This window comes from Macrobrachium nipponense, chromosome 26, assembly GCF_015104395.2.
Source record: "Macrobrachium nipponense isolate FS-2020 chromosome 26, ASM1510439v2, whole genome shotgun sequence".
NCBI classification, from domain to species: Eukaryota; Metazoa; Arthropoda; class Malacostraca; order Decapoda; family Palaemonidae; genus Macrobrachium; species Macrobrachium nipponense.
The window spans coordinates 39,598,513-39,614,601 of record NC_087215.1 but is presented as its reverse complement, the minus strand read 5'-3'; the positions used below and the strand labels follow the sequence as shown (position 1 = coordinate 39,614,601).

Here is a 16,089-nt window from a genome sequence, read left to right as displayed (position 1 = left end):
CTTTACTGATTTCCCACTTAACGAAATTGGAGTCGTGGGATGATGATGGCCATCTTTTTTTTTCTCGTTTTTTTCTTTTGATATTTCTTGTGAAAACCGTTTAACGACCGTTGAAAGGCAAGTTCTCCTCATACAGGAAATGCTGGCAAACCTCCTGCTCGAGAAAGTGTTATCTGAAATTGTTTATCTACTCCTGACTGGAAGAAGATTTTCTTACTCATTTCTGTCCAGTTGCGCTTGGTGTACAGAAAGATGTTTATATATGCTTATCATATTCAGTACGTAATAGCATGCTCTCTCTCTCTCTCTCTCTCTCTCTCTCTCTCTCTCTCTCTCTCTCTCTCTCTCTCTCTCATATATTATATATATATATATATATATATATATTTTAGGACCTCATTGAAACTGGATGGTATTTAGTGGAGATATTTACTCTGGAAAAGTTACAAACTTTCTAGGACTAACTGTCCTCATCGTTTGGTGGCCGTAGGAAGTTTGTAAGTATCTCCGCTAGCCACCATCCAGTTTAAATGAGACCCTGTTATTAATTGTATTAATGCACAGAACAATGTGCGTAGATATATATATGTATATATATATATATATATATATATATATATATATATATACACACACACTCGCGCGCACACGACACACACACACACACACACACACACACACATATATATATATATATATATATATATACATATATATACAGATATATATATATATATATATATATATATATATATATATATTATATATGTGTGTGTGTGTGTATGTTTGATTTTAAATCAGGAATAAAAATACGTGATGGTTATGACGAAACAAAGTTACAGCCACGAAGGAATATTGAAACACTTATTACGAAGACATGGTCACAGCAACTGTTGCTGGTATATTAAGGCGAAAGTACTCAGCGTCTCCAGTGTTTCAGTTTCCCTTTGTGGGTATAACTGTTTCACACACACACACACACACACACACACACACACACACACACACACATATATATTATATATATAAATATATATATAATATATATATATATAGTTATATATATATATATAGATATATATATATGCAGTGGTGATTTTTTTTTATATTAATGCCAATATCGGATTGCGATTTAATTCAAGTTTTTCGGTGTAAGTAGTTTCTGTTACCGTTGCATAGTATCGATTACGATCTCTTGTAAATAATCCATTGGTATAAACACTTGTTACTAGTAATTATGCTTCGAGTGTATTTTATTACAATTACTGTTCGACAGTTGGACTATGTCTGGACTCAAGAGGATGCTTCTTACTACACTATTTTATAGTATTTATATAATTCTCTCATTTATGAAGTCGTACGTATGAACCTTAACAGATGCTTCGTGTAAATTCCGTACATGGCTTCCCCTGATCGTTAAACCGAGGGAGGCAGCCCACTATACTGAAAACATCTGTTTCACCTCTCATGCCTTGTACGTGGTATGAGATCTTTATTAACGTTCATTGTCATGATAGCTGGTGCAGGCAGAGTTGGGGAGTGAGGTTGAATTGAATGGGAGTTCGTACAGCAAATGTGATGTTCTCTGCGCGCGAAGTATCTCTGATAGTGAGTTGGCATCATACCGGCCAAACCGGGGCCAAAAAGCCGAAACCACCCCTTAACAAGTGAAACCGTCCAAACCGGAGCAAAAAAGCCGAAACCACCCCTTGTCAAGTGAAATTTGAGTCAGAAATGTTCATATAGAATGACTGGATCATTCTGGGTACGTGACACATTCAGTTTTGACGATATCTTGAAAACTGTTGTAACCATCTCTCACAAGTGGCATCTTCTATTCAGAGTACCTAGTATATTATATCTTCATGTTTTGTATGTTTGTCTATTTCGCGGCATGACCTCGAACCAGTATAGTAGAAGCGTACGACTATGTTTCATGGTTTTGTTGTTATACTAGATTCGTAATCGAGATTAACCTAAGTCCTCCAGTTTTGATCCAATTTTAGTTTATATGCCGAAAAGATACTCATAGGCTGCGCCTGTTCAAGGTTGTGTTTGTAAGGGCATTGGATGACCACCCAGCTTTGCCATTGGTGGACATTACAGCTCAGTTCACCTAACGAGGCCTGTGTTCAGAAAACTGGGATCCAAATGTTTCCGAGAACAACTCCTCCAGTTGTAGGAGATCATTTTCAAGTTACACGTTAGGGTTGATTGTAGAAAGAAGGAAACTGATTAATATTTTTGTATGCGTTATTTGCCGTAGTCTTTTGATGTCGTCTTTCCATAAAACTTACTTCTGTAGTATTAGACAAATCTTACTCCCAACTGACCTACAAGTCGGTCTTTGAATGTTTAAAGTGATGTAAGGCTTCTCTACTCAAGGTCTCCCTATCCTCTTATTTAAACATTTCATCACTTGCTCTCTTAGTATATCATGGTTAGTGTCTTTGTTGGTTCTTTGTAAGTCTGTGAATATCGAGTCCATTTAAATGCCGTCCTCAATCCCTGGTTACCTCGTAGGGAAACCTTGTATATCTGAAGCATTGGAACTCTTCCATTTAAACCAGTTTCTAGGTAAGATTATCTCCTTTATTTAAACACAAATCTCAGGTATCATAGTTTGCTTTTACAGATGTCGTCATTCTCTTAGTTTATACCCTTTTTGTGCGGATGTTTTTGACAATATTTTGTTTGGTGAAGAGGCCAAAGTGCGCTTTATGCAGTGTTAAAGGCTGAGCGACTTTTGGATTCCTATAATGTTTTGTCGCTTGAATGAAATTCCCACAAAATATTTATTTACTTTTCAGGTCATTGATGACATACCTGTTTTGTAGAGAAGAAAGACCCATGGTAAAAGTTCTTGGAAGTACAGAAGTAGGAGAATTCCAAATCTAGAACTGAATGTTAAGGACTGAGCTTTAGTTCCCGTCTACAGTATACTTGGGGTTTTGAAGGTTGGCTGGTTTAGATTCAGCTGGCCTTATGCCAGCACGGACCTTTGCCCTAAAGAGGCCCGGGGGTGTGGTCAGTTGTGATTGGAAGTATGAGGACTAGTGTGGGCCTCTAGATTGATGTGCAACCATCAGAGAGGGACCTTGAACAAGCTGGCGAGAGAGTGGAGGCGGCGTGCATTCAAGAAGCCTTTGGTGCCACTGCACAAAATAATACTTTCAGATTATGCAAATTGCACCAAACATATGATGGAAACATTCTGAATCGACTCAGAGGAGCTAGCTATTTTAATAAAAGGCCTTTTAGCAATAATGTAGTGTATATGTGTATATGTATATGTTCCCATGAATATTTTAATGAAATTTGTTAGACATCGAAGTTTCCATTGTTATTTTGTAGATCATGTAGACTTATATATATTATATTTATATTATTATATATATTATATATAAATATATATATATATATATATATATATAATATAGTATATAATAAAGGTTTTTTTGGCCCGAAGGAAAAAAATGAAAACGCGAGATAGCAAGTAACTTTCGGTCTGTTCGGACCCTTTACTTGAGGCAAGTAAAGGGTCCGAACAGGACCGAAATACTTGGCTATCTCGCTTTTTTTCATTTTTTTTCCTTGTGCAAAAAACCTTTATTTATACATAGCATCACGTTTTATATACTTCGTGATCAAGTTATTCATATATATAGTATATATGGAGTCGAGAAATTGTTTTAGAAGATCCCTTTCAGATTGCCAGTCATCCTTATATTCACATTGACATTAATAATCTCATACAGCAGTTATGTGGAATGGCTGGACCATAAAGAATGTACGCTGCAGTAACCAGTTCAGTTTTCTAATGTATAAAACCTGGCGTAATCCAGATTGTGTCAATGGAAGTCCATCATTTTAATCAGAGAGCTTGTTTGCCTTATCCTCGACAGATTTCAGTTTTGCTCTGTGTTAAACAGCTACGCTGGAAATTTCCAGAAGATAAGTCTTGGAAAATCTGGAAAGTCGTGGAAATGACGGCTCTTGGCGAGCGAGGTAGATAATGCCAGACTCACGTGTTCGTGTTACGTGGCTGCCCTCATTCATTGCATCCAGTCGCTGTTTGTTTGTGTTTGTGTGTGTATCCGTGGATTTTTGTATTTGAATGCCGACGTCGATGTTTGTATTTGGTAAATCATGGCTGATATCTCAGTCAGCGTTGGTTGTCATGGCAACGTCTGCGTCATTCATGTTTATTTTCAGTCTTTCGGTTTTTTTGATCCAGAATGCAGCCTACTCTGATCACACTAAATTTGCTCTCTCTCTCTCTCTCTCTCTCTCTCTCTCTCTCTCTCTCTCTCTGTTTTACCGAACTATAGTAGTTTATTCATTTTTAATTTTCGTTGGAATGCTTTGCAAATCTTTGAGGGACGTTTAATGTGAATGAGTTCATAAATGCATTTACAGTATTTGGGGCATACTATCGTAGCAGATAGATATCCGTACTATATTTCAGGAACAGCTTCGTGTCGACTGCTTCAGTCTACATATATAGATACGTAGTGAGTGATTATTCTGGCTAAACTATAGGCTGAAAAAATGAGTGCAATTATCTCACTTGTTTTTTTCATGTATGTTTAGGCCTAAAATGTCTTCGCTTAGACTGGAAAACGTAGATGAAATCTTATTGATTGCATCGGTGGTCTTAATTGTTGGGGTCCCTGTTAACAGAAGTGAATAAATGAATCCTTTGAGGCAGTTGGTGGATTGTTTGTTGTTTGTTTTGTATGGTGGTTTTTTACGTTGCATGGAACCAGTGGTTATTCAGGAACGGGACCAACGACTTTACGTGACTTCCGAACCATGTCGAGGGTGAACTTCTATCACCAGAAATACACATCTCTAACACCTCAATGAATGCCCGAGAATCAAACTCGCGGCCTCCGCTGAGGTGGCAGGCCAAGACCATAGCCGATCACGCCACTGAGGCGCTAGACAGTTGTTGGAGAACTCGACTTTTTGATTGATTGCTAAAACTCCCTGAACCCAGCTGCGATTTTATCTCTGCTCGCAAACAAAGACGCCCTCGCCCGTACTTCGCTCCTCATGTTGATAATAATGTATGCACGGGCGGTCTTCTTCTTCTTCTTCTTCTTCTTCTTTTTCTTGTATTCCCCTTTCCCCTCTCGGGTTTGACTGGAAATTCCATTATACGTTTTCTCTGGGCACCCTTAAGGCATTGCGCCATGTTATACGATATCCAAATGTAAAAGGTTGGTAAGAGTATTTCTCAGATGTAGATGCTGAATAAATATGTAAATTGATCGGGTTCGTATTTAATTTGCATTACGGTTTGTTTCTAGATTTAGAAATAATAATAATAATAATAATAATAATAATAATTATTATTATTATATTATTATTATTATTATTATTATTATTATTATTATTATTATTAGTTTGTATATGTGTTTAGCTCTTGTGCTGTCTGTTTGTATGCATGACAGATTTTTAAGCAATTTTCGTGAGGGCAGTGGCATGACATAAGAATAACGAGAAACATCATGCTCCAACACAAGCGTCCTCAATAAGACTTCAACCCCCTGTTATGTACTAGGCCATTCACTGCTGTTTCCCCACTCACGATATCCACTACTATATACTACTTTAATTTCACGCCCTTTGCAATTTAATGACTACTATTTATTTCTCTGTCTGCTACAGGGGGAACAAGGTTCCCACTGTCCAACATACTGTCGTGATGTGGTCATTTGAAAGTTAAGTATGTATATCTTAGTTTTACCAGACAACCGAGCTGATTAACAGCTCTCCTAGGACTGGCCCGAAATATTAGATATTTTGACGTGGCTAGGTACCAGTTGGTCACCTAGCAACGAGACCTACAGTTTATTGTGGGATCCGAACCACATTATATCGAGAAATGAATTTCTAATCACCAGAAATAAATTCCTCTGATTCCGCGTTGGCCGAGCCGAGAATCGGACTTCGGATCACCGGGTTGGTAGCCGAGCGCGAAAACCACTCGTCCAAAGAGGATCTGGTCATTTGAATGGGTGAATGGAGATTATGGAAGAGAAATGTTAACCTTAAATGGTGTAGGCGGGCGAATTAATTTAAGTTTGAGAATTATGGTGTTAGAGATTTTGATGGATGGTGAGTAATGAAGGCCCTGCAGAATAATTGTGAAGTCACCAGAAGCTTTAAGGATTTTTATGAAGGTGTTTTGTTCTGATAGTAGTGATGTAAGGTAGGCTTCAGTGATGGAAGGAGAAGGTGATTCTAACGAAAGTTAAGAATTATAGAAGGTTTGATGAGGTGTATGGGAAGATCTTGACAGATGGCTAAAAGTCTGCAAAGGGAAGGACACTTCGGAGTGAGGCGAGGCAAGGCAGAGGATGACCAGATAACGTGTTTTTGGAACTCCGGGAGAAAAAGAAAAACCTTTGTGACTTTCTTTGGCCTTGCTACAACTGAAGGTCGAGGATGTGTTTTTGGGAGGTTTTTAAAAAGCGACCGAAGTTTCGGTATAAAAGTGACGCATCGATAACAGTATGCGAATCGGAAAGGTGGTTGGTATGTTGCAAACAATGCTCTTGCATACATTTCTGTAGCTGTTTATTATTTTCATTGATTTAATCATATGAAAAGTTAAAGAAAAACTTATGATAGTCGCAATTTTTGGCGGGAAAATGGAAGGGATTGGGAATTATATTTGTAGTAGATATTTGCACGTTACCAGGGTGAATGTACTATAAAGTGAAAAGAAGTCCCTGACTGATGAAAGAGTTTAGAGGGACTCGGAGCAGGAGGAACTCCAAAGGAAATGCTGGTTATAGTTTGGTACTGTGGTGACAGAAACGAGGTATTTGGTGGGAAATATCGATGATGTGGGCAGAAGGACTAAAGATATGAATCATACTTGGCGAAAGGAGGAAGTTAGCAGTTGCGAATGCGTTATAAGGGTAGTATGCAGAGGAGCAAAGCTTAGAATGCACGGAAGATTTGTTGAATTAACTTTCCTTTTGTAAACTAAAGAAAAGGTGAACATTCATATAATTGAAGTCTTCCAAGTCCTGATATGACAAGATCTCTCCGTGAAAGGGGGTAATGTCCATCGATTATGGCGCCTCGAGTTAGAGATGTGTATTTCTGGTGATAGAAGTTCACTCTCGACGTGGTTCGGAGGTCACGTAAAGCCGTTGGTCTCGTTGCTGAATAACCACTGGTTCCATGCAACGAAAAAACCATACAAACAAAACAAAAACCACCTATTATGACCGTTTTTAATGTTAACATTTTATAAAGCAACAGTCCAAGAGTAGAATTTAAAGGAAATAACACAATAGCATAATGCAATCATATATGTATATATATATATATATATATATATATATATATATATATATATATATATATATATATATATTGTGTGTGTGTGTGTGTGTAATTGTGTTGAAATTCAGGAAAAGAGTGTCATTATGTTAGCAGCAGATGGGAAAATGGTGAGCTACGTTGCAAGAGCAATTGTGTCCTAAGAGATAACCTTGTGATTTTTCTCTCTTGTTGAATGAAGCTGTCATATCCAGGCATCCTGGAAGGGACACTGGTGCTGTGCTCGGGGCTCTGATGAGAGAGAATCAGCTGTGGTTAAGGATAAAAAAGGATAAAAAAATAACTGGCAGTGGATCCATGACTAATGATTTTGAGATTCGTGTAGTTTTTGTTGTGCAGTGGTTGGGGAGTTGCTCAGGTGCTGTTAGAGTTGTGAACAACTTTTAGTTTGGTGGAGTTTTGCCTCGATTTTTCCTGCGGACGATTTTACTATTTGCAAAGAATTTTATCTTCGTATTTTATTTGTTTTTTTGTTTTTTTTCCAGCCATGTGGGTACAAAATAACGAGCGCTGAAGTTGATTGGAAGCCGTTGTTCTTTTGAAAAAACGGTGAAAGGCCGATAATTATCGTTGCCATTGACATCCTTCCATCTCTTTCCCAAGTACTACTACACATGCAACCAATTCTACGCTTAGGAGAAAGAAATTCACATTTCATGTATTTTTTAAATAGCTTGCGAAGATACTTGAACGCAGCTAATATCATGTTATTGTATACAAGCTGTATTTTTACAATATTTGTGTACGATGTCTATCGTTGTTTAGGTTTGGGGTTAATCCTTTAAACGTGTGTAAGAATACGTCGTGATTTTTTTGTGGTGTGGTCATTATTTACAACAGTTTGATAAACCAAGTTTGATTGGATGTAGATTATATTATGTTGGATGTATAATGTACATATGATTTCATGTATGTGGAATTTTTTCAAATACTCTGTATAAATGGCATTCGAAAATTTGACATGGAGAGAGTTAGAACAGAGGATCGCGAAGCCCACTTGCATTTTGACCTTTTGATTTACATTAGGAATGAAGGTATTGAAGGTGGCAGTCGCTTCCTGCGCCTCTTCGTTCAGTCTTCCTGGGTTCCAGGGTCTTTCACGCCTTGCTTTCCTGGACCTCTTACTGAGATTCACCGATTTTCGTATTACTTTGTGTAAAAATTTACCATTTTTTATTTTATTTTTTTTATTTTATTTTTTTATTTTAAGATATAAGTTTGTTTGAAAGCTAATGTTTTTCAATTGGTTAAAGCTAACGATTTTGTTCCAATAATGGTCTGGTTCCTATATTAATTTTTTTTTGTCGTCACCCCATTTGCCATCTTTCTTTTCGTAGCCGCTGCCTTTTAGCCTTGGAGGAATAATGGTTAGGCCTTAGCTCACGGCAAAGGGTGGAGCCTCTGGAGTAGAGGTCCTCTCCAACCTTTACCCACGAAGGATTTATTTTCAAGTTGTAATTTTAAAGTTTATTTCCATGTCTGTTAATGTTTATTTTCAAAACGCTTAAAGATTGTTATCCAGTGAATTATGATTTTATGTATAAATAAATTGTTTGTGGCTTTTTATACAGTTTATGATTGCACCTCGACTTAAGACCTTCCCATATGTCATGAATAGCGTGACTTATTTTATATTTGTTTGAAAAACATTACACTATGTTAATCATGTTCCGCGCTGGTAAGCGATTTGGTTCGAAGCGACGAATTTTAGGTAATGTACTTTGTAGAGACGAAAATAGGATTTTGAATGATAGAATGTCGTAGTACCTCTGTCGTGAAGGGTGAGCATTTCAAGGTATGTCGTCGTTTCACCGGTATATAGGTCTTTTTCTAGCCATTAAGGAAGTGATTACATGAAATTAACAAACTGCCTTGTGAAAATCGCGCTGAAAAAAAAAAAGTTTTTATGAGGAACTGAAGTTTTCAAAACCTAGTGAAAATAGATAACGTTGCAAGTTTCTAAGAAAAGGCGCCCTCTGATTTATCTCTCTCTCTCTCTCTCTCTCTCTCTCCTCTCTCTCTCTCTCTCTCTCTCTCCGTTTTATTTTTATTTCTCATTAAACATAACATTGGTTGTGCCTCGATCAGTCACCGAATACAGTTCTTTTGACATTTTTTTCTTTTTTTACTATCATTGTCTGGCGGTCGCTTGTTGCGAGGAGATTCTAACAAAGGTCAGACCTGCCCTTTGTTGTTGTCAGCGATTGTTTTCATTGAAGGATTGCAACAGATTTTTATTTGATGTTTTTCTAAAGTCAATTTCAGTACAAAAATAGAGGTCATCAATAAAGTGTCTCATTGCTGAGTCAAATAGTCTGTTCGCATGCAAAGATAGACGTTGTTCTCCTGTGCGAATTAGCGCTCATGCTTACATAAAGGCTTCAGGGAGAGTGGCAGAGGCTAGACGCCTAAAAAGGCCCAATGAATGAGTTGTTTTGACAAATTATGAGGGGCAATAATGAATATTTCCTTTCCTTACTTCTTTACCATTCTGTGGCAATATGGATATGTGTATGTATATATGTATGTATGTATGTATATATGTGTATACATATATTATATATATATACTATATATATATATATATATATAGTGTGTGTGTGGTGTGTATGTGTGTGTGTGTGTGTGTGTGTGTGAAATTGTGTCTGTGCATATATATGTCCAAGTGTGCAGATAAAGATAGTAGGGAGCATTTGTGTGCGCCAGACTCGCATAGTAAAGCGTAAATAGTTTGGCAACTCCTTTGATATGAATAACTTGCTTGTTCACATTTGTTTTGAGTCAAGTGTCAGAGCAGCGTTATGCTCTTTGATTGCTAATTTACATTGCTTGCTTGAAGCTTCCTGATCTCCCGCTATTACAGTAAGTAAATGCCCTCAGTACAATTTATTCCTGTATTTCTACGCCAGTGCTGTCGTTTAATATATTATATTTATTACATAAAACTTTATTATTATTTTTATTATTATATCCTATTTTCTTGCCGCAAGAACCCACTCTTTTCCGTGCCTCGGGTGTTCCTGAATTTATCCATGAAAATATTGCACTACTCCTGTTCTTTTACGGAGAATTTCCGAGGAATGAAGTTCTGTATTTTCGTTATTTTCTTTGTTAAAGAAAAGAAAATATCTTCGCTTCTGCTCAAGTGGAAGATATTCAGCTCTTTTTATAGCCTGGTTTTGTCGTCTTAAAACTTATGGTTAGAGTTCGCCGTTCCCTGAATTTCTGTTTGACTATATCTTCTTTTAGGTCTCGAAAAATGCTACATATTGTTATGCTAGGCAGGGATGTACGTCTATCGGCAGATGCACTGTTTATTTTACTCTTGAGGTGTAGTTTTTGGGAGTAGCATTTCTATATCTTTTTTTTTTATTTAGTTTAAGTGGGTAAACATAAGGGAAATTCCGAAGGATTATCTAGATTTGTTTATCGTTTTGAACATTGAAATGGGATTTGTATTGCGATATTAGCTTGATTTTCTTCCAGTATATCAGAAAAAAAGTGTTATCACTTTGGTGTGCAAATGAGAGACGTTTATTCTGTGGAAATGATGAAGATGTCGCTCTTGGGCCCTGCTGTTCATCGCTTTCAGAGGTTGTTCTTGTTATTCCAAGATGTTTGGAACGGAAATGTTGAAGTGGATGTGAGGCCTTTGGAGGTCTAGGACAGAGAGGTGTTGAAAGGATTTGAGAGTGAAATAACTTCTCTCCGTTCTGCTTAAATCCTGTTGAGTGGAGGGAGACTGAACTGGTTAAACAGTAATTGGTAAGAAGCGGAAAAGATTAAGGGCAGAACTTAAAAAAAAAAAAATGATTCACAATAGGTGACGCTCGAGTCGAGATGTTTTTATTTGGTCGCTGCTTGACAGGAGAGAAAATGACGTCGGAGCAAGTCGTTAGGAAAGAGGAATGAGTTTTTTTCTTTTTATAATATAATATTTTTTTTAAGAGTCTTGCATTAGTTTGTGTATGATATAGATCTTAAGAATGTATTATCCTGTGACGGGCGGAGTGTCGACATAGATATAGAATGAATGACAGACAATGTAACAATAGTTACCACATGTAGAAAAGAAGTTGGCGGCTGGTTTTAAAAATAAATCTTTTGACACTTTTGCATCTGAATATTTAACAAAGTGTTGAGATTTGTTTATTTGAAGGCCGGATTGATTATTCGGCAATCCATTAGGAGTTTGATCTCTCTCTCTCTCTCTCTCTCTCTTATCTCTCTCTCTCTCTCTCTCTCTCTCTCTCGTTTTTGCCATTCGAGAAGCAGTTTACATTATCAGTCCACAGATTCCGAATGCCTGTAAGGTGGATGAGAGGGAAGTGGGGGCGGGGGGGAGGGGAGGGGGGGCGAGAGTGGATGTATCAGGTTGAACAGTCACATCGACAGAAACGCATTTTCTTATCACTTCCTCATTGGGCATTCACTTTAAGTAATCTCATCGGCTGCTGCTTGGCTTCTTTCAATATGCGCTGCACAGGATCAAGCATAGTTCCTGCAGTTATTCGTTTATTGCGCTACTACTCGTTTCTAGTGCTTTTGAAAGAGAGAGAGAGAGAGAGAGAGAGAGAGAGAGAGAGAGAGAGAGAGAGAGAGAGAATTCTGGGTGGTTGATGGCCATTCAAGTTGTTTTTCAAGACTGTGCGGTGAATGTTCTTACAAATGTTTCTCCAAAGAGCTTCTCATATTTATATCATACAAGGTCCGTCCGTTGGTAGTATTTATTCATAGTTTAGTGGTTGAATGTGCACAGACAAGGTGTGTTTAGGTAATGAACTGATGGCTGCCAGTGTATTCCGATATATGTTCCTTGGCTATGGTAATGGTTTGAAATATTATTATTGATGAATTCTTCATGGGACGAGTGGTTTGCGTACCCGCCTATTAATCTGGTAGCCCGAGTTCGCTTCCCACTGCTGCCAATGCGGAACCAGAGGAAGTTATTTCTGGTGGTCAGTCATTCATTTCTCTGTATAATGTGGTTCGGATCCCACGAGCAGCTGTAGGTCCCTTTGCTTAGTAACCAATTGGTTCCTTGCTACGTAAAAAATCTAATCCAGCGGGCCAGTCCTCGGAGAGATGTTAACCAGCTCAGTGGTCTGGGTTAAAACTAAGATATACTTAACTCAAGATATTGATCGAAATTGCAGTATTCATGAAAAAACGAGTAAGAAGAATTTAAGTTTCGTTGAACTTCATTTCGGTCGACATAAAATCATCTTAAGCATTCAATCATACAGTATTAGAAAACGACGTAATCTCTCTCTCTCTCTCTCATATATATATATATATATATATATATATATATATATATATATATAATATATATATATATATATACTGCATCGCTGTTGAATAGGGTCACCAGTCTTTCGAGCAATATTGACGGAGTAAAGGTATTTAATGGTCTACGGTGCTATGGTAGAAGGAATAAAAAGTTACTTCTTGACAGTAATGGAGTTGCTTGTGTGTATTATCTCTGTATTCCTTCGGGTTTGTGGTGATGTAAATTGAAGTACATCAAATTTTTCCTCATAACTCGTTTTTAGTGCTGTTTACACAAGCACACATATATATATATATATATATATATATATATTATATATATATATATATATATATATATATATATATATATACACATATATATATAAAAATATAAATATAAGTATCATTTCGTTAACTCGTGTCTAGTACTCTCTCTCTCTCTCTCTCTCTCTCTCTCTCTCGCTCTCTCTCTCTCTCTCTCTGTAAGTATACATTAAAATATCTTTTTCATTTTAGTTTGTTAACCAGTGGTTAGATCTGTGGCCGAAGTTTCTTTTTGTCATATATTTCGCCAGCTCACGATTGCAGTTGTGGTTTGGCGTTGATAATAAAAATAACACCAATTAAATATAAGTTCATGGCGTAGACCTTCACTGAATTGAGTGGTGATGAAGCGAACGCTTTCTCTCTTGATGCACTTTTCTCTCGTTTCTTTTTATTTTTCCTTCTTCCCGAAGTAATGAATTCGTGGACGCCTTGTCTATTTTCGATAATAGACTGCGCCTTTTTAGCCTTGCGATAGTGTCATGTTGTGCATCAGCATACTGAACTTGCTTTGTGGCTTTTTGACAATTGATGGCCAATGTTTACGGCGTTGCCCTGGCTGGAACGCGGCCATCAGCAAAGTTTCCTCTCTCTCCTCGATCTCCTCATCTCTCTCGTCTCTCTCTCTCTCCTTTTTCTCTCTCTCTCTCTTCAGACACACACACACACATCTAATAACGCATTGTAAATATTTGCAAGGTATTATTCGTGAGCACGACTTTTTTTTTTTTTTTTTTTTTTTTTTTTTTGCATTGTGACAATATAAAAAACTATTCTTTGGGTGTTGGTTTGTGGTTTGACACTATTATTCAGGTGGTGATTATCACACATTTCCCTTTGTTTCTTTCTTCTTTTGTTTCTTTTTTTTCTTCATTAATAAGTTTATTCCCCGAAGCCTTGAGAATGAACATGCAAGAAAACCATGACACTCATTGCTTCCCGCCGCCTTCTGGAATAAATTCAAATTGATTGATGTTGCAAGTCGATACGCTGAAGGTGGAATGTCTGTAAAACCCTTGGAATATGCATAATCCGTTGGGGGGGGGGGATGACTTGATGTTTTCGTGTTTGTGTGTGTGTGTGTTTGTAGTGTTGGATTCGCTTCAGAACTCGTTTTTCATTCAACGTGGAGAGATTTATTGTGAATCTGCCCACACATTACTTCCGCTGTGTCACAGCCGGCATTCCTCCTCCCACATACTAATGCGTCAGACAGCGAGCGGGTGAATACAGCTCGCTGTATATTGTAGCCGTCGTGGTATGTGCGATTTTTATTGCTGAGGACGATGTAACCTCGGCCGTCATAGTCTCTCGAGATAGAAATGACGCTTCCGCCATCGCGAATAGGATCCGAGATGGCCTCTTAGTTTTGTAGGTCAGGATTTGGTTGTTTGAGGACATTTCATTCCGACCAATTTTTGATTCATGGAATAGGGATTCTTTTATGGCCTCCAAAATTTCCCTTCCCTGAAGGACTGTTTAGAAGCAGTGATATTGGGAAAGCTAAAAGACGAGTTTGAAATGACCCTTTTAATTATATTCGCCGTTGTTAGAAGAGTGATTGACAATGCAGGTACGTTTTAAATTTGATTTTATATTAATATTGGAGAGAATTTAAGTGAGCAGAACAAAATTCGTTCTATTACAAAAAGGAAGTGTTTCCTTGAAGTGATAACTTTTCGACCACTTTTCCGAAACCTTGTGATCGTTGTAGATTTGAAAAGTGCATTTTCATCTGGAAATTTTGATGCAGCGTCTTTGTACGCTCGTTTGTAAGTATAGAGAATACATATACGAAAAGTGCTTTGATCACCCTAATATAAGCATTGTGTCTGATAGATACTACACAATCCGGTTTCTTGAGGTCCTTCACGGACAGAAAACACAGGAAAATCGCGTTTCAATGTTCTTTTTATTGTTTTTTAATTTGAGAACTCTATTTCCTCAGCATTTTCCTTTTTGCGTTTGGTATCGATTTGTCAGGTTGAAATAACTCATTTTATTTGATTCCAATCTTGCATCAGATTACCTGGAGTCATGATCAGGTGCTCGTTAAACATTTAAAGGTAATTTGATATTACTTGGATATAGGTTTTGCATTGAGGGGATTGTCAGTAGTATCCAGCCTTTTGCAGTTGAAGAGATTAGTTTCGGTACATGTAAGGATTAATTTAACTTTGATAAATGCAAATTCTCAATGTTAATTACTTTAATAATTGTCCTCTGCAAATGACATGAATATTGTATAACTGAGGTTGGTTAGTGCTCAGTTTAGGCCTGGAAGACACTGTCTCGCCTCCAGCAGTTTTCCTGTTATGGTCCAGTTGTACTGCATGATCACCCATCCTGTAAATTGTGCTTTGTTCCTCTTCGGAGGAATGAAGCGGTCCGCCCACTCCACCGAGTTGTTTCTGACTTTAGTTGTACCGCAGTGCCACGCCCACATCTCAACTATGCTCCCTCTTGACACCTCCCACGCACTCCCCCCCACCTTGTGCCCTTCGCCTCACCCCTCCCTCTCCCCCTCCCTCTCCCACTCTGGCTCCTCAATCTTTATCCTGCCCTACTGGCGCAGTCGTCAGTGTGAGTAGAGTGTACCAGTAGATTTTTCTATTGATTCTACGTCGATCAAACTTCATTGGAAATGAGGCTGCCTTTGGTCCGCGTTTAGCTATAGGTTGAATGTTGTGTCGTATTTATATCAGACTCCAACAGATGTAGTAAAGGTTCTATAAAGATGAATTTTTTTCTTCTAAAAGTAGCTGCTAATAGAAGACTTATATTTTGACCTTCTTAAATGTAAGTGCATAATCAATAAAATGTGTTTCATATGTTGAACGACTCAGCACCAGTTGTTTTGTGGGAAGAATCTGGCTATAATTTTTGGAATTATGTTTGTATTTAATGGATACCTCTCATTGATAATTTGACGATTCAAGTAGCGTGACGTAAGGTTTTTTTATATTCTTTGTGAATGACGTCAATTAATGCGAATGAATTGAGACGAAGAAGGGATATCTGTTGATCGAAGTCCCTTTATCATAAGTATTTTCTAACTACTGAAGGATTGGTTTTCTCTCTCGGTCCGTCCTCAGTATTTTCAAATCGGATGAAAGCTATGAGCGC

At 37.6% G+C, this 16,089-nt stretch overlaps 1 protein-coding gene and 1 long non-coding RNA gene across 37 annotated transcripts in view; both read left to right on the top strand.

Annotated features, from left to right (window-relative positions):
- LOC135200194 (uncharacterized) overlaps window positions 1-8,532 on the top strand; it is an 18,128-nt gene extending 9,596 nt beyond the window's left edge. Inside the window, exon 2 of the long non-coding RNA XR_010311226.1 lies at window positions 7,851-8,532. This is a non-coding gene — a long non-coding RNA (uncharacterized LOC135200194). The remainder of the gene's footprint in view (window positions 1-7,850) is intronic.
- Window positions 1-16,089, top strand: part of LOC135200192 (ankyrin-2-like) — a 702,328-nt gene that overhangs the window by 194,566 nt on the left and 491,673 nt on the right. The window lies entirely within an intron of this gene.